Genomic DNA, 14234 nt, shown 5'->3' with positions numbered 1-14234 from the left:
GAGTGAACAGGTGTAAGTCTTACTAGACTACCTAGAGCTGAGAAGCTGCAGTAATAACCATCATGTCACTGTACTACCTTTCAGTTAACCATCCAGCAAAGCTGTGTTACAACTCACTTTTTCAGAACAAACACACAGAAAGATGTGTTGAAGGGCTTGGGAACTTAATGGGAGATATTCTAAAGATGAGTTCTTTGTAGTGCTCTTTATCCAGCCATCCATCCTTTTTTAACATGACAAGGTTTTAGGGAGACAAGGCCATTTCAGAAGACACACTCATATTCATGGTCACACTCAATACTAGTAAGCCTTTTTTATTAGCTAAGCCATTGTGCCCTGTGTTGGCTGGGATTGGCTCCAGCAGACCCCCGTGACCCTGTGTTCGGATTCAGCAGGTTGGAAAATGGATGGATGGATGGATATAAATATGGGTAAAATATGTAAACTCCACAGTTTTGAAGTACATGAGACAGAAGCACAACAACCAGGGTCATCATTTTCTCAACCAATACCCACTTCATGTTATATTTAAAAAAAAATGCCATTCTGATGTCTTTCCTTGCATAGAATAATGTCAGAGAAATCCAATACACATTATATATTTTAATATGGGATGTTTAAGCTATCTGCGGTGGGTTGGCACCCTGCCCGGGGATTGGTTCCTGCCTTGTGCCCTGTGTTGGCTGGGATTGGCTCCAGCAGACCCCGTGACCCTGTGTTCGGATTCAGCGGGTTGGAAAATGGATGGATGGATGTTTAAGCTATTGAAGGACACAGGAAGCAGAGGGTTATGGTGTGTGGAGTCCTATCAGAACTGGCTGTTGTTAAGAGTGGTGTTCCACAGGGGTCAGAGCAAGGGGTGCTGCTATTTTTAATATATATAAATGATTTGGATAGGAATATAACTAACAAGCTGGTTACGTTTGCAGATGATACCAGCTGGGTAGATTGGCAAATATTCTAGAATCATTATTCTAGAATCATTACAGAGAGACTTGGACAGCATACAGGCTTGGGCAGATTTGTCTATCCGTCCAGCCATCCATTATCCAACCCGCCATATCCTAACTATAGGGTTATGGGGGTCTGCTGGAGCCAATCCCAGCCAACACAGGGTGCAAGGCAGGAAACAAACCCTGGGCAGGGCGCCAGCCCACCGCAGGGCACACACACACACACACACACACACACACACACACACACACCAAGCACATACTAGGGACAATTTAGAATCGCCAATCCACCTAACCTGCATGTCTTTGGACTGTGGGAGGAAACCAGAGCACCTGGAGGAAACCCACGCAGACACGGGGAAAACATGCAAACTCCAGCGAATCCGGGTCTCCTAACTGCGAGGCAGCAGTGCTACCCACTGCGCCACTGTGCCGCCCTGGGTCGATTTGTGGCAGATGAAATCTAATGTAAGTAAATGTAATGTATTATATGTAGGAAGTATAAATGTTAGGTTTGAATACACAATGAGAGTTCTGAACTTCAAAAGGATTTAGGAGTCATAGTGGACGTGACACTATCAGCTTTCAGGCAGTGTTCAGTAGCCATTAAGAAGGCTAATAGAACATTAGGTTATATAACACAGTGTGTAGAGAACAAGTCCAAGGAGGTTCTGCTTAAGCTTTATAACGCACTGGTGAGGCCTCATCTGGAGTACTGTGTGCAGTTTTGGTCTCCAAGCTACAAAAAGGACATAGTAGAACAAGAAAAGGTACAGGGAAGAGCAACCAGGCTGATTCCAGGGCTACAGGGGATGAATTAAGAGGAATGATTAAAAGAGCCGAGCCTTTACAGTTTACACAAAAGGAGATTAAGAGGAGACATGATTTAAGTGTTTAAAATTATGAAGGGAATTGGTACAGTGAATTGAGACCTTTATTTTAAAATGAGTTCATGGAGAACAAGGGGACATAGGTGGAATCTTGTTGGGTAACTAAAAAAAACATTGGGAAGTTTTTGTTTGAACAGAGAGCCATAGACACATGGAGTAAGTGACCAAGTAGTGTGGTAAACAGTAAGACTTTAGGGACTTTCAAAACTCGACCTGATGTTTTTGTTAGAAAAATTAAATGGACAGGACTGGTGAGCTTTGTTGGGCTGAATGTTCTGTTCTCATCTAGATTGTTCTAATGTATACATTCATTGTTCACACAAAATACAAAAAAAATCAGATTAGAACATTCAAATGGTTTTGAGAAGAACATTCAGCCCAACAAGCTTGTTAGTCCTCTGCACTTGAATTCTCCAGAATGACATTGAGCCGTGTTGGGGTGGTTGATAGTAGGAGTTACATCTCCTAACTTCTACTATCTACCACATTACTTGGCAATTTAATTAAAATTTCTGTAATTATTCATGTGAAATCTACACTTAACACTAAAATATTACAATTGCACTACCCTTGCTGGACTTCCCATATAAGCACTACAATATTTTAAATAAAAAATAAGATTTTTATTTGGCCAAATTTTGACTGTTTTGTCAGTTAGTCATAAGGATGTTAATATTACGCATTTGCACTTTTGTGCAGACTGTCCCTAATGGACAAGGAGCCACAACCCGATCCTGCCTGATCAGTTCATCCAGTGGACACCGTTGAGGGAGCACAGCCTCGGAAATCAGGCAAAGCAATCCATTGACCAGCCTTATTTAACCAAGGGCCTCTCACAGTGAGCTTAATTAAACAGATCTTTAACAGTAAATCAAGAGCACAGCCAAAGCAGAAGAAAAAGAAGGTTTAAAGCATGCGTGACCCATTTATAAAATGTGCCACTTGCTACGATTTAAAATGTGCAAAACGCTCTAGTGGCTAATCTATGTAATAAGAAAGGGAGGAATCAAAGATGACACCAAGATTCCTTGCATTAGAAGAAGGTCTAATGAGATCACCATCAAGAGTGACTGAAAAGGAGCTTATTTTCTTAAGTTGCACTTTAGTGCCAATTTTCAGGAATTCAGTTTTGTTGCAGTTTAATTTTAAAGAGTTCTGCTTTATCCAGGTTTTAATTTCACTGAGGCAAGTTGTGAGCTGAGAAAGCTCTGGTGAAGTTTCACTTTTAACTTTGAAATAGAGTTGAGTATCATTTACATAAAAATGATAACCCAGTCCAAAGCTATGAATGATATGACCCAAGGGGAAGCATATTGACACAGAAGAGTAGGGGGCCGAGGACAGAGCACCGAGGAACCCCTTGTGTGACCGGCGCTGAGCTGGATCTGCTGTTGCCAAGACTAACAAATGTACTAGTATATGTACTAGAAGAGGGCAATACTGAAAAACCTTAACAAAATGCACAACAAAAATATGAACATTAAAATTAAAGATCTACAATTTCAGGTCTTTACACCAAATCAAAAGAATTAGGCAAATGACCTATCCATATTACTAACCGAGAATGCTAAACCGGATGATGGACGCAGGCACATCCGGCCATGGGCCGTAGCTGCAAAAAGACGTACTGCGCAGGCGCAAAAAGAGTCCGCGAGAGTCGGCTGAGGAGCCGAGAAAGGCGGACAAAAGAGGGCGAGAGAGGCGGATGAGGGGCCGCGAGAGGCGCAGGCGCAAAAAGAGTCCGCGAGAGTCGGAGAAAGGCGGACAAAAGAGGGCGACAAAGGCGGATGAGGAAGCACGAAACACATTGCACACGAAACTAGACCCGAAAAAAAAAAAAAAAAAAAAAAAGAGGCTCGCGCACAACAGCAAGGCACCCCCCCCCCCCTACAGGCACCGGACGGGACACACACCAAGAGGGGGATTCAACAAGCCCATGGAACACAAAAAAAAGAACTCAAAACCACCCCACAGACCCTACAAGCGAGGGACGGGACACACACAAAGAGGGGGATTCAACAAGACACAGGAACACAAAAAGAAAGAAGACGCTCGCACAACAACAATCCTCAAGCCCCCCCCCCCCCCCCCCCCCCCCCCCCCCCCCCACACACACACACACACACACATCCATAAGAAGTCACACCCAAAGCCACATATTCTAAAGTGAACGTCAGCACCTTCACACTAGACAGCATAGGTGTCAGCATTGGTGGATCTCCTTACAATAAAGCACTATTAACCGTTCAACTGCAGAAAAGGCTCCATATTAACAGTGAGTGCAATACTCCTTATTACTTATCCATATTTCTAAAAGAAAAAATGTCTCGACTCCAAAAACGCAAAGCTCAACTAAAGCTTCTAACTAACGATGTACCTAAAAGTAAAAACTTTATGAACTTCGTTAGATCCTACAATAGTTCATTTGCTTTTAGTAAATATCAGGCCACCAAAAGGCAATGGCCCATACTGCTTTCCCATATGTGCAGAAATACTGCATCGCATTGGAACAGTGCACCCTGAAACAAATCAACAACGCAAATATGCACAAATCTACATCCTGGATCCACATGACGCAAACTATCAATCAAAGTGCTGCATCGCAACAGGCACGGATTCAAAACGAAACACCTCCCGTCTCAGACATACGTTAACGGCAAGGAAGGCTACAACGGGCGTCTCACACAGCACAGGCAAATCGATTACAGCTCCAAAACAACACGTCCCAAATACTACACATACAACAACGCGCCTCTCAAACGGCACAAGCAAAACATACACCGGGAAAATTCATTCGGATTAATGAATGTCATTTGCAATCATTGTCATTCAGTTCACTTCCCTGAAGAAACAACTGGCAATACAAGTAATACATTTAGACGTTGTTGTCAAAAGGGTCAAATTAGACTGCCTTCTTTACATTCATATACTGAATATCTACAGAAGATTCTAACTGACGATGTACCTGAAAGTGAAATCTTTATCAACTGCATTAGATCCTACAAATCGGTATCCACTATGAACATTAACGGTGGCACTGCACGTGACATCCGTCTTCAAAAAATGTTGTTTATTGATGAATGTTCAATTGCATGAAGTCACTTACTCAACACCATTCATAAACTTCTACAAACGTTTATGAATAATAATATTCGATTTGGAGGAAAGGTACTTTTATTAGGAGGAGATTTTAAACAGTGATTAGCTATTCTTCCAGATGCCATGCACTCAGCTATTGTTCAGTGCACCTTAAAATACGCAGACAATTGGCATTGCTTTCAAAAGATACAGTTAGTAAAAAAGATACGATGTCCAGAACCAGATCATAACAATTGCTTATTACAACTGAGAGATGGTACACTCACCAATACAGATGGACTTCAGCCACATATTATTACAATTCCTCAAGCCTTTATCTGCGACGACTTAGTTACAGAGAGATTTGGAACAGCAATCTCATTAGACCAAATGCCCCTTTTAACACAATGCACTATATTATGTCCAAAAAATATTAATGTGGAAAACATAAATACCCAAGTCATTCCATTACTTCCTGGAGAGACACAACTCTTTCTAAGCTCTGACAAACTTGACTCTGATCACAACAATAACCATCTTCATTGACCTTACAAGTTCTGAGCTGGAATTACCTTTTACAGTTAAACGGCGTGTACAAAGAAATTTTCCAATAAACCTTTACACTGTGCCACACACTTTATTATTTGCTTTCTATTTGCATCATCTACACCGTCACACTATTCTATATCTCATTCATACATCACGCTCTTTATCATTCCCAACACCAGGGGTTGGCGAGCGAAGCGAGCAGGGGGCGGAGCCCCCTAGTATCACTACTAAAACAGGATAATACATAAATATGAAAAAGAGCAGGACAAAAAATAGGCCAAAATGATTTCTTTCTCATATGAAGACCCTTACTTACTCTCATCATGCATGCACGCTAGAGGGTATCTTTCCAAGTTTGCCTGAAGTAAGGTAGTACCACCCCGGCATGACAGAGGGTCTCCTTTTGTCTCCTTTTTTTCCCTCACAGCCTTGAGAAACTGCCCCTTGAGGACACTAAAGCAAAGGAAGCCTCGCCTCTTCTGGTCCGCCCGATATGAAAAGAGACCACTTATTCCAATGCTGACTTTACTTCTGTGCTGACCCAAGCCTGAAATGATCATTAGTAGATCCAGAGAGGACAAGTACATTCCTTAAGAAGGTGCATAATTTTCATTTCATTTCTTGTTTTTATGTTAAATGGGCCTTTTGTCCTGCACCTTCACTCACCCATCTATACCCTGTAAGTGGTCCTCATTATTCAGAGTCTACAGAGCTGCTGTAAGGTTTCAGCTGCCATTTATTTGGTGAGGCCTGGACTCCTTCATCATCAGATTCACTGACATTAGTCTTCTGCTTCTGGGTAGGTGGGCCCTATGTAAGATTACCAGAATTTTAATCTCCTCCTCAAAGATGGTGTTAGCTACCACAGAAGAGCTGGTATTAGCATTTTCTCTGCTAATAAAATTCATGAAATTTTATCTTTCAACTAATGATTTCAGTTTAATTTTGCTCTGTAGCCACATTTCTTTATTTTTTTTGTTTTCTTTTTTCCTTTTAGTACAGCCACTTAAGACATTTTCTTGTCTTAACAGGGGCCACTACTGTAGAGAAAGTACTCGCATGGAATCTTAACTTTATTATTTTAAACTTGCTTTATTTAACTTTGTGAGGGCTTTTGTTAATTGTTTTTGTGATTCCACTGGCAAATGCAAAATTGAGATGCTTGTGAATTTGTGAGTCAGTGTTTTTTGTGCCAGTCACCTCATGGGTTCTGTTGTTCCTGGGTACTCACCCAGTTGCCCATTTGTTTAATCTGGCACAGCTTCTACCAGTCTTCTCTGGCCTTTCTCTCCATTCTTTCTCTCATAGACTCTGTCTACTTTTAGGGCACCACTTGTAGCAAAAGCTCAACCTATTGTCTTGAGTTCTTATCTACTCACAATGAAATACAGCAGTGATTTGTGCATAATATTGTGAGCTTCATGTTGAAAAATAGCCCTGCCTTGTAACATCTTCCTGGAGGAAGAATTTCTGAAAATAGAAGTTGGTTTATTTTTTTGTTGAAATTTTCAGTTTTTTAATTTAATAGAGCATGACATATCTAATCAAACATCATAATTTCAGTTCTGAATATGAAAACCTGCTCATGTACATTTTCTTCCTGCTGGGTGTCCCTTTTAAGTCATATGATCTGCACACATTGCCAAAGCCAATTGAGCACCCTGTTAGAGCATCATGAAGCTCACACTTAGAGTGGGACGTGTTGGAGCAGAGTGTTTCATTTCAATCACACTTGTCTCGGCAACATTCCAACATGAAATTGTCATTTCATAGCAATCAAACTTCTGGAGTAGATTAAAAACAAATCTGTTCCTGTCCTTGGGCCTCTGCAGTTAGTCCATCGCTCACTTCGGTGTGGAAGGTTATTTGATTTCTCTTTGCCTGTGTGAATTTACAGAGAAAAACTTTTTTGTGCCTACTTAACTCCATTTTTAGGTATAGAATGTTAACTTTTTAAGGTGTCAGATTTTTTCCCAAGTAGTGAGTAGCTTAATCTACTTCTGCAAAATTTTACATAGAATATTATGTCCATCTTTGATTAAATAATATTCTCTAACCTGTATTGTCCAATTGAAGGTGTCAGGGAATTAGAGCCCAATCTAGAAGCAGCAAACACAAGGCAGGAGTCATCAGCCTTGGAGTATGTGACACCAGTCCATTGCAGAGACCTCTCATGCACACATCCACACTTACACAGTGGCAATTCAGAATTAGCCTAAAATGCATTTCTGTGGGAATGACTAGAGGTCCTGGCGGTAGACAGAGTGAGAACGTCCAAACATCCCGCAGACAGCATCCAGGAGCATGATTCGGATTGTAATGGCACTAACCATTGCACCACCAAATTAAATATTTATCTAAAGTAGGCATGTGAATGTTGTTAATGAGAATAACTTAGCAAAAAAAATGGTTTATTTGATTTCAGAGGCCTGTCCAGGGCTGTTTCTTACCTTACAGCCACAGTGGGTTTTTGAATATGACATTATTTTGAGTGCAAAAGATGGAAATTATTCTTAAAATGCAGAATTACATTATTTTTGTGTCTGGGTTTGAGTGACAAAACATAAAGGAGTGAATACAGTGTTAGTATTGCATTTGGTCATGCGATTTTACAGCATTTTTTTCTGATATTTTACTTTGATTCATCCATCCTTGCACTTTCAAACCTGCTTAAATTAATTCATGGAGAGCTTCAGCCGCAGTCAGAGCCAACAATATGCAGCGTGCCAGTCTATCACACAATACACGGCCATCGAAAGCCACACTCACTCATACAGGGTTAATGAGGAGGAGTCAGTTCACCCAGAATACAAGTTCTTGGTATGTGAGAGGAAAACCAGACAACCAGGAGAAAAGCCCATGCAAGCAGGTACAAAATAGACAAACTCGACACAGGCAGTGAGTTATATTGAGTTAACTGTGCTTTGATTTTTTTGATTTCTTAGTAGCAAGTGACTAATTACTTTAAATATAATTATTATTAAACATTATAATTAAACCAGTTAATCATCAAGGACAAAGTACATACTCCCTTTAAAAAAATCACCTTTGGATCATCTGATGATCATTATTAGACCAAAAAAGATTCAATCGGAATAACTGCCGTATTTACTCAGTTAATCACTTTTGAAAATGGTGCCCACTTGATCAATCAGATTGAGATAGATTAGATAGATAGATAGATAGATAGATAGATAGATAGATAGATAGATAGATAGATAGATAGATAGATAGATAGATAGATGTATTTCCTTCATGCCAGTGATTTGTGATCAATACAGTGGTGATCATACTGTGTACGTTTTGACATGTTAACAATATGTTCCTTCTCATTTCTCTCCTCATAGACCTGATGTGTCAAACACAGTTCCTAGAGGGCCACAGTAACTACAGCTTTTCTTTGTAGCCATTTTCTTAATTAGTAACCTGTTACTAATTACTATTAAACTGACAGCCCATGTTTGACCAAACACAATATGCATCATTGACCTCAGTGAAAGAGTTGTTCTCCATTTATCAATTATATACTGGCTTCCCCTGAGCTGCTTTATGAAAATTCCTGTATACAATGAAATTGTTTAAATATCCTTTATAACTTTACTAACTATAAATAAGCTGAATTTTTGTGGTTATGAAAACAGGAGGCAGGAACATCATTTAAATGTGTGCCCTGATGCTACCAACTGACCATCTTGGCATTCTTACAGAATGGAGTGCAGTTGGATGTTTGAAGTGGATCTCATTCTTGCCTGTCCTGGTTTAATTGGGGTCTTGTCTCTGGTTCAAGTAAAGTTTTCTTTACTTTACTATTTTTGTTAATTTTTAAATATATTTTTGTATGTTTTCTTATTGGTGATGTGTTTGGTTCTCTTGTGTGTTATGCTATTATTTTGTTTATTAATTGTTTGCTATGTGTGTATTATGTTTATTTTTATTTTAACTAGGGGGCTTCAACCCCTGCTCGCTTTGCTCTCCAAACCCCCCCGCCAAGCACTATGCACTGTTGTAAAGAAGGGGGCTGAACGCACCCCAAGGAGACACGGCCACTCCTCTGAAACCCCTCTTAAACAGTGATACATAGGAAAACAAATTCCTTTTTTTTACCTCTTCTTTGCTCGATCAGCTACTGGCTTGCTGCTGCTCCTGTGCCGCGTGATCTGCATTTCGTGCAGCACTTTGAATGTTTTAAAGTCACTGCCTTATCTCTCTTCTCCCCCAGATATCCTCAAACAGTATTCAATCTCTTTTCGCTGTTCTGTTATTTCACCGAGTAATATTTTCCATTTGTTTGCACTAATGTGATCTTTATTCTCATTTTTTGAGACTTTCAAATTTTCCTACTTCCATTATCTCTAAACTGCTCTGCATATGTATCACAGGACTTGCTTCCAAAGGTTGTAAATATGACGTGACTTGCCTGTGTCGCAGGAAGTGAAAGTGTCTCTCTGTCTCTCTTCAAAAGATCTGACTTCAAAAGATCATGTCTCGTCCAAAGTTTTTTTTTATAATAGAGAGGTATATCTCTGTTTAGTTTTGTGTCCTGTCGCCTTTAAAATAGAATATCAGGGGGCGGGGCCACCATGACAATCAGTTGGGGGACCACCCACTACCCATTTATTCAAGGCAAATTGTCAGGCCTTCCAGGCGGGCATTGAAGTTGATGAAGTTATTGGAAGTGTATTTGCGTTTGCTGAGGGTTGTTCAAAATATTTCAAATGCAGTTACCAGAAAAGCATTCCAAAACTAGTAAGACTCGCCACACGTAAAAAAAAAAACCCTCCACAGTACAAGTGTCTTCTTTTTAAAGATTTTTGTGAAATTTAAAGCAAACAGTTCACAGAGAAAATAAGAGAAAAAAATGTAATAACACAGAAAAAAGAGGGGAAAGGGAAACTTGTAGTGTTCTACTTGAGGATTAAGTATTTAGGTTACATATCTTGTAGGTTTATATATATTATCTCATTCATCCCATCAATGCATATAGTGAATATGACAGTCATAAAACTCTATGCCCTTCACGATTCTTTTTAGCTGTCTAGCTTCAATCTAAGGGCTATTCTATTGTAACACAGAGCTAACATTAAGAACATTCCGTTAACTTACTGAATCCTCCATTATCTATTTTATGTCAAATATATTATCTATGTTATATTCAAGTTCAAAACTAAGCAAAGTATGGTACATTTACCACTAACATTAACTTAAAGGATTGGGCTCTTACAAGTAGTATTACTGGATTTTCTGTTATTTGTGAATTTTTCTACTGGTTATTGAATTATGCTATTGGTGCAGAGGCTTGTGTTGCCTTTTTAGGCATACAGATTTTCCCTTATTTTTTACTATTTGTGCCTTAATTTTTCCTTGCTTTGTTATTTTTGTTCTTCTTTTCTTTAATATAAATAAATCCTTTATTTATCAATATTCTGCATTGACCTTGTCCTTTAAGTCAAATGGATTAGTGTTTTCCTCTATCTCGAAGTGCATTTTTTAAGCAGTTTGAATATTTAGGATATTGTTGCCTTTGAAAGTCTTTTGCACATTTCTGAGGCTTCAACAGGCCAAATCCTGACAGTAGAGTTTGGATTCTGGCTGCCTGGGGTGATGCTGATTTAGGGAAGCAGACTGATTTTGTCTGTGTTTTGAAGCTTAAATACCCTTTCAATACCCTTTCACTATTTTGTGACACTGTGTCCACAACATAGGCGATGCGAAGTCACAATCTGAGTGAGTCTCATAACTGATGCTTCAGAGACTGATCTTGTGGATTACTAGGCTGGGAAAAAAACTGTCATGTTACTTATGCCACATAATCCACATATCAGTTATCCAGTTGTATGCTCAAAATGCATAGAACACAGGTATTTGTTGCTAAAATATTATTAATAGCCACTTCCAAAAAAATCAGCTTATATCATAAACTGAAAAGGCACTCCAATAATACCGTGCTTTAAAATTGAAGATGGGACTCTTGACCATTGAATTAGGGGCGAGAGGCAGTTCTTAAATTTAAAAGCATAGCATTATGGATTGATTGGATAGTTCCATTGCATTATTTGCATATGCTAACAAGGATATAGTAAACTGGGATCATGGGTAAATGTTGTCAAACAGCCATTATGCTTCAGTTTCATTTAATTTTGTTATTGTATTGAGTTTGTCAATTATTTAAATTAATTTAAATGTGATGTATATGTTTATGAAGCTTCCTTGATAAAATTATAACTAATCTGTCATTATCATCATCATCATAAGGTGCCAGTTTGACTGGTGGTTTAAATAGAGAGCTACATTTGGTTATGTAAAACAAATGTGTTTTTTCCTCTTGGGAAACATTAAAGGCAAAATAAATAAATAAATAAATAAATAAATAAATATGGCCTTGTAAAACAGCACAATTCCTACACGTTTTCTGAAATGTTCTAGCAGTACTACTTAAAATAGCCTACAACTCCCAGCAGATCCAGCGGTATTATGCTATTGGGCAGATTCAGAGGGTGCAGAGGTTGCTGGGAAGAAAATTCATCAAGCAGGCTCTTTATAAAGGAGCCAAAAAGACTGCAGAGGATCACAATCATTTTTCTGTTTTTGTTTCTACTCATCACACACACCATTGGATTACAACTTTAACTATTGTGGAGTACAGTATCTGGATGTATGTGCTGTCCTGTGCCTGCTTGTTTCTGTGGTTTCATCATGGTTGGATATGTCTTTGCTTGGAGAATGCACCCAATCACACCAAATCTTCACACTGCAATGGGAACCTGGTAGGACAAAACTTGTGTCTCTGTGTGTGAATCTGTGAGTGTTTCTAGGGTCCCCATAATAATTTAATCTTTGGACGGTATGAATCTTAGCATCCTTGTGATGCTACAGTACAAGTAGAAGTTACAATAATAATGACTCCAAACCTGCCCACTATGAAGCATGACTGCACCTTGCAAAAACTACTGTCCCATTCTGGGGCTGATTGATGAGGCTGCTTGCCCCAATAAGCTCACAAAGAATCCAACACTACCCCCATAATGTCTAACTCTGTAGCAAATTAGAATTTTAGGCAGTGGGATGTTCTGTATGGTATATAATAAGAACATATTTGACATTCTGTATTTTATACAATTTAATGGTGCACTCCACTTTTACAGTTTTACGATGTCCTGCCTTTCAACTTTCCTTTCTAGAAGTGTTTCCAGCACAAAATCCCTTTTACTCTGAACTCACATTAAGCATATGTGTCCTGCTTTTAGAAGACTTGGCCATGCCAGGAATTTTCTACTTCAAAACACATGACTTACTAGAAATGAATCTTTGATGATCATCTCACAAAATAGCACACTTTTCTCAAACAGAGTGACTTAAACATGCATAATGAAACAGTCAAGGTGCTGTTTGATATGATAGAGCTGCACATATGGAGCACAGCTTATCTCTTTACACCATCAATTTTTAGTAGACTTTTTTTTTCTAGGGGAACAATGTTTCACGTCTATACGTACATTTCAATTAGTGAAAACAGCTAAACATAAAGACTTGTATTCAGTAAGAAATGCTTACATTTGCTGTGACTCCGTGATAACCATTTGTTATTTTAGTCTGGTCTTAGTTCCTACTGTATAAATGTTGCATTTAAACAATTTACTGTCCTAAGGTACGGTTAGTGACAGCTTGCAGAAATCTATCAGAAACAGTAAAGCATTACTCCAGCAATATTAAAGTAAAGATGAAGTACTAAAGCACAGGCCATATGGATCAAAAACAAACCAGTGACAGCTGACTTACCAACTCGTGGCTTTCTGTCAGATGAACTGTCTCTCTCATTAACGTCCTGCCATGTGGCACACATCTCCCCCAGCCAAAAGATAAAAACCGGCTGGTGTGGAGAAGCAGTTTTGGCTTCCTGCTGCTGTCTCCTTATTTCTCTTACTTGCACAAGTCTGTAATCAATGCCTGCTTTGTGGGTCTCACGGCATCCTGTCTCAAAAGCCTCTGAGCAGCGTGCAGAGCCAGAGACATACGCTTGGGAGTCCAAAAAAAAAAAGAGGGGCTCAGACCGGCTGACTTCACCAACAGATGCAGGGAGGGGGTCTCATGGCAGGCCAAAGTGAGGTCATCCTACCGTGTAACACAACTCGGCGTCAGCACACCAGAAAGACTCTGTGAACAGCTGAAATGAAATTGGATGTTTTGAAATTCTTCTGCCTCAGATACACTCAAATTCTAAACACAGAGCAGGAAGTGTGCCTTCCTTCAACCAAAAGAGCTTAAAGGTGGCCAAGTGTAGCCACGGTGAAAAAAAAGTTTTTACAGTAAAGTTTCTATATGTATTCAGCATACATTACCCCAAAAAGTAATGCCATCAAATTGTTTAAAAGAAAATCTTATGCATCTATTATACAAATATGAATTTTTTAAATCATACAAGAAGTTAATATATCACACTGCATGTATTATTAGTGTTGCAATCATACGTTAACATTCTAAATTAAACAAACAGGTTGTAATTACTGTTATCAGGGTTACTATCAGGGCTACTGTTGTCACCGTTAATATGGACACTGACACAGTGGTTAGTTTTGCTCTCTCATGGATGTAGCACCATGGTTTTTGATTGCCATGTGAACATTTGGTTGCCCAATTACTATCTGTGTGAAATGCATAAATCCTATCTGTGTCTATATGAGTTTTAGTTTAGGCAATCCTGTTTTCTCGCACAACCCAAAGATGTGTTTGTTAGGTTAGTTGGTTATTCTTCATTGTCCCACTTCAG

General features: G+C 39.2%; 1 protein-coding gene across 1 annotated transcript in view; it reads right to left on the bottom strand.

Annotated features, from left to right (window-relative positions):
• lpar4 (lysophosphatidic acid receptor 4) overlaps nt 1-13707 on the bottom strand; it is a 159631-nt gene extending 145924 nt beyond the window's left edge. The window contains exon 1 of the mRNA XM_051934490.1: nt 13247-13707. The gene's annotated coding sequence lies outside the window, so the exon portion shown is untranslated. The remainder of the gene's footprint in view (nt 1-13246) is intronic.
• Between the last annotated feature and the right edge of the window lie 527 nt (nt 13708-14234).

The sequence above is a fragment of the Erpetoichthys calabaricus genome, chromosome 12 (assembly GCF_900747795.2).
Source record: "Erpetoichthys calabaricus chromosome 12, fErpCal1.3, whole genome shotgun sequence".
NCBI lineage: Eukaryota > Metazoa > Chordata > Cladistia > Polypteriformes > Polypteridae > Erpetoichthys > Erpetoichthys calabaricus.
The sequence above is the reverse complement of the archived record's forward strand: the minus strand, read 5'-3'. Positions and strand labels throughout refer to the sequence as shown.